Raw genomic sequence first — 8,377 nt, forward strand, 5'->3', positions numbered from 1 at the left:
TGCCACAGGAAGTTGTTGATGCTAAAACGTTGAATATATTCAAGAGGCGGCTGAATATAACACTTGGGAAGATTGAGATCAAAGGCTATGGGGAGAAAGCAGGATTAGGCTGTTGAGTTGGATGATCAGCCATGATTGTGATGAATGGCGGAGTAGGCGCGAACGACCATAAGTCCTCCTTCTGCTCCTATCTTCTATGTACCTACATATCTATGTATGCCGAAGGGCCTGTTCCTGTGCTGTCTTGTTCTTTATTCTTTTTGAATGCAAAATGCCGCCACAGCGATAACTTGGTCCACTAACCTGGCACTCGGGTGAGTTCTTACACCTTTTTATTAGCATGGAACTTCGTCAGTCTAGCAGAGGCAGGAGACATCGGCAGACAATTATAGGGTTCGTTAATGTTTTAAATTGATGGTGCTTAGCATTTTTATATTTTTTAAATGTATACTTAATGTAAGGAATATATATATATATGTGTGTTTGTGAGTCTGTATATATCGAAGTCACAGAAGATGAATCATTATTTTCTTTAAACTTTGCTTTGGAATAAATACATTAATTCCATTTAAGCATCTATATTGGATGTGGTGATCACTCGATAACGGATACGATTGTCACGTGCCATCTTCTCAGTGATTGGCACATCACTGTATCTGGCCACGGCTTTCAGCCAATGTTTTCGAATATAACAAACTAAAAGTAAAAGAAAACATGATGAAGGAAGTAATTACGGGTTATTCAGCCTGATGGAGAACAATGAGAAAACAGAAAGCAGAATCTGTCAGCCTGACAGGGACACACTCGGCACAAAGCAGCAACATTACGTTTGTTGAATATAATAATATTCCACAGATTACAGCCTCACACCCCAAGACTTGATTAAACTCACTCCGTCTCTCCACCTCCTGTTCTGCACAAACTCACTCACTCCCTCCACCTCCTGGTCTGTACAAACTGACTCATTCACCTCCTGGTCGGTACAAACTCTCCCTCCCTCCACCTCCTGGTCTGCACAAACTCACTCCCTCCACCTCATGGTCTGATACAAACTCACTCACTCCACCTCCTGGTCTGTACAAACTTACTCCCTCCACCTCCTGGTCTGTACAAACTCACTCGCTCCACCTCCAGGTCTGTCAAAATTCCCTCCCTCCACCTCCTGGTCTGTACAAACTCACTCCCTCCACCTCCTGGTCTGTACAAACTTACTCCCTCCACCTCCTGGTCTGTACAAACTCACTCCCTCCACCTCCTGGTCTGTTAGAACTCCCTCCCTCCACCTCCTTGTCTGCACAAACTCACTCCCTCCACCTCCTGGTCTGATACAAACTCCCTCCCTCCACCCCCTGGTCTGTACAAACTTACTCCCTCCACCTCCTGCTCTGTACAAACTCTCTCCCTCCACCTCCTGGTCAGTACAAATTCTCTCCCTCCACCTCCTGGTCGGTACAAACTCCCTCCCTCCACCTACTGGTCTGTACAAACTCCCTCCCTCCACCTCCTGGTCTGTATAAACACTCCATCTCTCTACCTTCTGGTCTGTACAGACTCATTCTTCCGTCCACCACCTGTTCTGTACAAAGTCACTCCCTCTCTCCACCTTCTGGTCTGTACAAACGCACTCCCTCTCTCCACCTTCTGGTCTGATACAAACTCCCTCCCTCCACCTCCTGGTCTGCACAATCTCCCTCCCTCCACCTCCTGGTCTGATACAAACTCCCTCCCTCCACGTCCTGGTCTGTACAAACTCACTCACTCCACCTCCTGGTCTGTACAACCCCCCCTCCCTCCACCTGCTGGTCTGCACAAACTCCCTCCCTCCACCTCCTGGTCTGCACAAACTCACTCACACCACATCCTGGTCTGTACAAACTCCCTCCCACCACCTCCTGGTCTGCACAAACTCCCTCCCTCCACCTCCTGGTCTGCACAATCTCCCTCCCTCCACGTCCTGGCCTGTACAAACTCAATAACACCACCTCCTGGTCTGTACAAACTCACTCCCTCCACCTCATGGAGTTTGTATCAGAATACAAAGTCCCTCCCTCCAGGTCCTGGTCTGTAGATACTCACTCACTCCACCTCCTAGTCTGCACAAACTCCCTCCCTCCACGTCATGGTCTGCACAAACTCACTCCCTCCAGCTCCTGGTCTGCACAAGCTCACTCCCTCCATCTCGCGGTCTGATACATACTCCCTCCCTCCACCTACTGGTCTGTACAAACTCACTCTCTCCACCTCGTGGTCTGTAAAAACTCCCCCCCCTCCGCCCCTGCACCTCGTGGTCGGTACAAACTCCCTCCCTCCCTCCAACACCTGGTCTGTACAAAGTCACTCCCTCTCTCCACCTTCTGGTCTGTACAAACTCCCCCTCCCTCCACCCCCTGGTGTGCACAAACTCACTCCCTCCACCTCCTGGTCTGCACAAACTCACTCCCTCCACCTTTTGGTGTGTACAAAGTCACTCCCTCCACCTCCTGTTCTGTACAAACTCCGTCCCCTCCACCTCCTGTTCTGTACAAACTCCATTCCTCCACCTCCTGGTCTGCACAAAGTCACTCCCTCCACATCCTGGTCTGCACAAACTCACTCCCTCCACCCCCTGGTCTGCACAAACTCACTCCCTCCACCTCCTGGTCTCATACAAACTCCCTCCCTCCACGTCCTGGTCTGTAAAAACTCACTCACACCACCTCCTGGTCCGTACAACCTCCCTCCCTCCACCTCCTGGTCTGTACAAACTCCCTCTATCCACCTATTGGTCTCTACAAACTCTCTCCCTCCACCTCCTGGTCTGATACAATCTCCCTCCCTCCACCTACTGGTCTGTACAAACTCACTCCCTCCACCCCCTGGTCTGCACAAACTCACTCCCTCCACCTCCTGGTCTTATACAAACTCCCTCCCTCCACGTCCTGGTCTGTAAAAACTCACTCACACCACCTCCTGGTCCGTACAACCTCCCTCCCTCCACCTCCTGGTCTGTACAAACTCCCTCTATCCACCTATTGGTCTGTACAAACTCACTCCCTCCACCTCCTGGTCTGATACAATCTCCCTCCCTCCACCTACTGGTCTGTACAAACTCACTCCCTCCACCTTCTCGTCTGTACAAACTCCCCCTCCCTCCACCTAGTGGTCTGTACAAACTCACGCCCTCCACCTCCTGGTCTGTACAAATACTCCCTCTCTCTACCTTCTGGCCTGTACAGACTCATTCCCTCCGTCCACCACCTGGTCTGTACTAAGTCAATCCCTCTCTCCACCTCCTGGTCTGTAGAAACGCACTCCCTCTCTCCACCTTCTGGTCTGTACAAACGCACTCCCTCTCTCCACCTTCTGGTCTGTACAAACTCACTCCCTCCCTCCACATCCTGGTCTGTACAAACACACTCCCTCCGTCCACCTCCTGGCCTGTACAAACTGACTCCATCCCTCCACCTCTTGGTTGTGTACAAACGAATTCCTTCCCTCCCACCCTCTCCTTTTCCTGTACAGACTCACACCCGCCCTGTCTCCCACACACCGTCTTCTACAGACTCCGCCCCTCCCTCCGACTCACTGAACTGCACAGAATAATTTCCCTCCCTCTCTATGATTTAAAGTGATCCTCGCTCAATATTGACCTCCCACTTTCTTCCCTAGACAGATTTTGTCTTTCTAACTCTCTGATGTCTGCAGAATTACTCCCTCTCTCACACTCCCTGGCCAATATGCAACCGGTCCCTCCATTCCACTTCCTGTCCTACACAGACTCCCTCCCACCCGCTAGTCTGCGCAGATACACTCACTCCCTCTGTCCCACTTCCTGCTGTGTTCAATCCTACTCCCTCACTCCCCCTCTCCGGTCTGTTGGTTTTCTCTCTGAACTGCAGAGCATCTCTGTGCGTTGCCTCAGGATGGAGAACACCACCCCCACTATTCAGGAACACAGAGAATAAAACTTATATTTAGAGAACTGTTCGCAGCACCCAAAGAATCAAAACAGTTTCAGTGACAGGGGACGTTTACTCAAGGACCAACAATGTTTACTCCGAAAACAGTGCGGTCAATCATTTCACAGACTATCTCACAAAATAGAAAATTAGATGTGAAGGATGTAGAGTTTCTGTTCACGTTCGCGCAGAGAGTGATGTTGGTGCAGGACAATGCGAGAACCCCAGCTCCACACAGAATAACGACAGCATAACACCCATATTCCCTCTCCGAGGAAGAGGTCGACAGGGTAACCATTTGCTGCTTCCTCCAGAACACCACACTTCCGCAGTGCTGAGCCCCATCTTTGCAGTGGAAAATCAGCCCACAACAATGCAGCAGTCACACAGTGCTGAGCCCCATGTGCTGGAGTGAGACATCAATACAAAATAATGCAGCGCTCCCGCAGTGCTGAGCCCCATGTACTGGAGTGGGACATCAATAAAAAACAATGCAGCGCTCCCGCAGTGCTGAGCCCCATGTACTGGAGTGGGACATCAATTCAAAACAATGCAGCGCTCCCGCAGTGCTGAGCTCCATGTACTGGAGTGGGACATCAATAAAAAACAATGCAGCGCTCCCGCAGTGCTGAGCTCCATGTACTGGAGTGGGACATCAATTCAAAACAATGCAGCGCTCCCGCAGTGAGACATCAATCCACAACAATGCAGCAGTGACACAGTGCTGAGCTCCATGCATTAGACTGGAACATCAATCCACAACAATGCAGCGCTCCCGCAGTGCTGAGCTCCATGCATTAGACTGGGACATCAAACCACAACAATGCCGCGCTCTCGCAGTGTTGAGCTCCATGTACTGGAGTGGGACATCAATCCACAACAATGCAGAGCTCCCGCAGTGCTGAGCTCCATGCATTAGACTGGGACATCAAACCACAACAATGCCGCGCTCTCGCAGTGCTGAGCTCCATGCATTAGACTGGGACATCAATCCACAACAATGCAGCGCTCCCCCAGGACTGAGCTCCTTGTACGAGAGTGGGAAATCTACCCACAACAATGCAGCGCTCTGGACGTGCTGAGCTACATGTATTAGACTGGAACATCAATCCACAACAATGCAGCGCTCACGCAGTGCTGAACTCCCTCTATTAGGCAGGGACATCAATCCACAACAATGCAACGCTCCCGCAGCGCTGGGCTCCATGTATTAGACTGGGACATCAATCCACAACAATGCAGCGTTCCCACAATGCTGAGCTCCATGTATTAGGCAGGGATACCAATCAACAGCAATGCAGCGCTCCCACAATGCTGAGCTCCGTGTTTTCGACTGCGACATCAATCAACAACAGTGCAGCGCTCTCGCAGTGCTGAGCTCCGTGTTTTAGACTGGCGCATCAACCCACAATAATGCAACGCTCTCGCAGTGCTGAGCTCCGAGTTCTGGAGGGGGCATCTGCTTAAACAGTGCTGCACTCTGGAAGTGCTGAACGTCATGTACTGAAGTGGAGCATTAACACACATCAGTGCAGCACTCGCGCAGTGCTGAGCTTCATGTACTGGAGTGGACATTAACCCACAACAGTGCAGCGTTCGCGCGATGCTGAGCTCCAAGTATTTGAGTGAAACATCAAGACACAACAGTGCCGCACTCCCGCAGTGCTGAGCTCCATGTACTGGTGTGGGACATCAATCCACAACAGTGCAGCGTTCTCGCAGTGCTGAGCTCCATGTACTGGAGTGGAACATCAATCCACAACAGTGCAGCGTTCTCGCAGTGCTGAGCTCCATGTACAGTAGTGAAACATCAACCCCCAACAGTGCAGCACTCCAGCAGTGCTGAACTCTAAGTACTTGAGTGAAACATGAATACACAACAGTGCCGCACTCCCGCAGTGCTGAGCTCCATATCCTGGAGTGGAACATCAATATACAACAGTGCAGAATTCCCGCAGTGCTGAGCTCCGTGCGCTGGTGTGTGATCTCAACCCACAACAATGCAGCACTTGCGCAATGCTGAGCTCCATGTACTGGTGCGGGACATCAAACCACAACAGTGCAGCATTCCCGCAGTGCTCAGCTCCATGTACTGGACTGGGACACCAACCACAACAGTGCAGCATTCCCGCAGTGCTCAGCTCCATGTACTGGACTGGGACACCAACCACAACAGTGCCGCACTCCCGCAGTGCTCAGCTCCATGTACTGGACTGGGACACCAACCACAACAGTGCAGCATTCCCGCAGTGCTCAGCTCCATGTACTGGACTGGGACACCAACCACAACAGTGCCGCACTCCCGCAGTGCTGAGCTCCATGTACTGGACTGGGACACCAATCACAACAGTGCAGCATTCCCGCAGTGCTCAGCTCCATGCACTAGTGCGGGACATCAAACCACAACAGTGCCGCACTCCCGCAGTGCTCAGCTCCATGTACTGGACTGGGACACCAACCACAACAGTGCAGCATTCCCGCAGTGCTCAGCTCCATGTACTGGACTGGGACACCAACCACAACAGTGCAGCATTCCCGCAGTGCTCAGCTCCATGCACTGGTGCGGGACATCAAACCACAACAGTGCCGCATTCCCGCAGTGCTCAGCTCCATGCACTGGACTGGGACACCAACCACAACAGTGCAGCATTCCCGCAGTGCTCAGCTCCATGCACTGGACTGGGACACCAACCACAACTGTGCCGCACTCCCGCAGTGCTCAGCTCCATGCACTGGACTGGGACACCAACCACAACTGTGCCGCACTCCCGCAGTGCTCTGCTCCGTGCACTGGACTGGGACACCAACCACAACTGTGCCGCACTCCCGCAGTGCTCAGTTCCATGCACTGGACTGGGACACCAACCACAACAGTGCCGCACTCCCGCAGTGCTCAGCTCCATGCACTGGACTGGGACACCAACCACAACAGTGCAGCATTCCCGCAGTGCTCAGCTCCATGTACTGGACTGGGACACCAACCACAACAGTGCAGCATTCCCGCAGTGCTCAGCTCCGTGCACTGGGCTGTGACCTCAACCCACAAACATTCATCAACTCCCAATTTAGACAAAGACTGGCCCCAGTTATTGACAATGAATCATTTCACCCCTTGTCATATTTATTTAATCCACCTTCTCACCCCCACATCATTATGAAAGGGGCAGTGTTAATCCAGCTGAATGCATCTGGTTCAATCTATTTTCATCGCTCTACCCATTGATATTTTTCTTTTTGCTTTATTCTTCCGTGTGATATGGGCATTGTTGGCACGACCAGCATTTGTTTCCCATCCCCTGCACTTAGTTGCTGAGGGCCTTGCCAGACCATTCAAGTTGGTCTGGAGTCACGGGTAGGCCAGTGCGGCCCAGGAGATGACTCAACCAGATGGGTTTTAAAAGCAGCGACAATGATTTCATGATGCTGATAAGATTCAAATTCCATCGCCTGCCGTGGAAGAATTGGAAACCCGTTTCTCGGGATTGCGCGTTCAGTAACTATTCCACATCTCATAATGAAAAGGTCCCACCTGTCTGGGGACTTTTGCAATAGAAAACTTCAGCCTCGCTTCTAATTCCCCATTTCTACATCTGAGGCTAGACAATTAGTGTGGGGAGAAAGGGCCAGAAGGAGACCCTGACCCTATCCTCACACACAGTCCACACTTCACAATCTGTATCAGATGTCAGTGATCGGGAGCAGCAAGTGTGAATAAGGCAATGAGGACAATTTTAGGGTTTTCTATCCAGATCAATGGTCCCATTGAGATTCAGCAACGTCACCCCGCCCAGTAATTTCTGTTTTCAATATTGGCCTGTGTGGATCAGATCCCAACACCAACAAGCCTCACGAAGCACTCAGTGAGGAAACCACCAGAGAATTACTGAAGGAGATAGCTTGGAGTGAATTCTTCAGTTTGTTTTCGAATCTCACAATCTCTTAACCAATCAAACCATTACACTTCAAGAAAATGCAATCGATTTAAAATTAAGCTGTATGAACTCCAGCTGCTTTTGTATTGGCGAAATTTACAGATTCTTACTTCCTTTCTTGCTTGCTTTCGCTCCAGTAGGATTGTGCTGAGTCAGCACTAGAAGTACAAGCACCAAGAACAGCGCTTTCTGCATCTTCGCTGGGGTCTGTCAGAGTTACGGTCAGAATGCTGGTGTAGATCTGCTCTCTATCTACTCACGGAGTTATGTTGCGTTTGTAATCACACGAGCGGGCGTGCCTGGTTTCTGGTGATGTCATTTGAAAATTTGTTTTCCTGCGTGGTGCCTTATTTCTATGAATGTCGCCTTCAGCAAAACGATACCCACACACCTGTTTAGCCGAACAATTCAAAGGGATCTGCAGTGAATCTCGCTACTGTTCCACCTGGTGTGAGCCTGTTGCTGACAGCCTTTCCGTCGTCCTTCAGGGAGCTGTGCTTAGAGTGC

At 51.0% G+C, this 8,377-nt stretch overlaps 1 long non-coding RNA gene across 1 annotated transcript; it reads right to left on the reverse strand.

Annotated features, from left to right (window-relative positions):
• Positions 1-518: 518 nt before the first annotated feature.
• On the reverse strand, positions 519-8,116 carry LOC140399689 (uncharacterized). Its single transcript, XR_011937783.1, has 2 exons — positions 7,981-8,116; positions 519-696 (listed from the first exon to the last, which is right to left on the reverse strand). It is a non-coding gene; the product is annotated as an uncharacterized lncRNA (long non-coding RNA).
• Positions 8,117-8,377: the final 261 nt, after the last annotated feature.

Source organism: Scyliorhinus torazame, chromosome 23 (assembly GCF_047496885.1).
Source record: "Scyliorhinus torazame isolate Kashiwa2021f chromosome 23, sScyTor2.1, whole genome shotgun sequence".
NCBI classification, from domain to species: domain Eukaryota; kingdom Metazoa; phylum Chordata; class Chondrichthyes; order Carcharhiniformes; family Scyliorhinidae; genus Scyliorhinus; species Scyliorhinus torazame.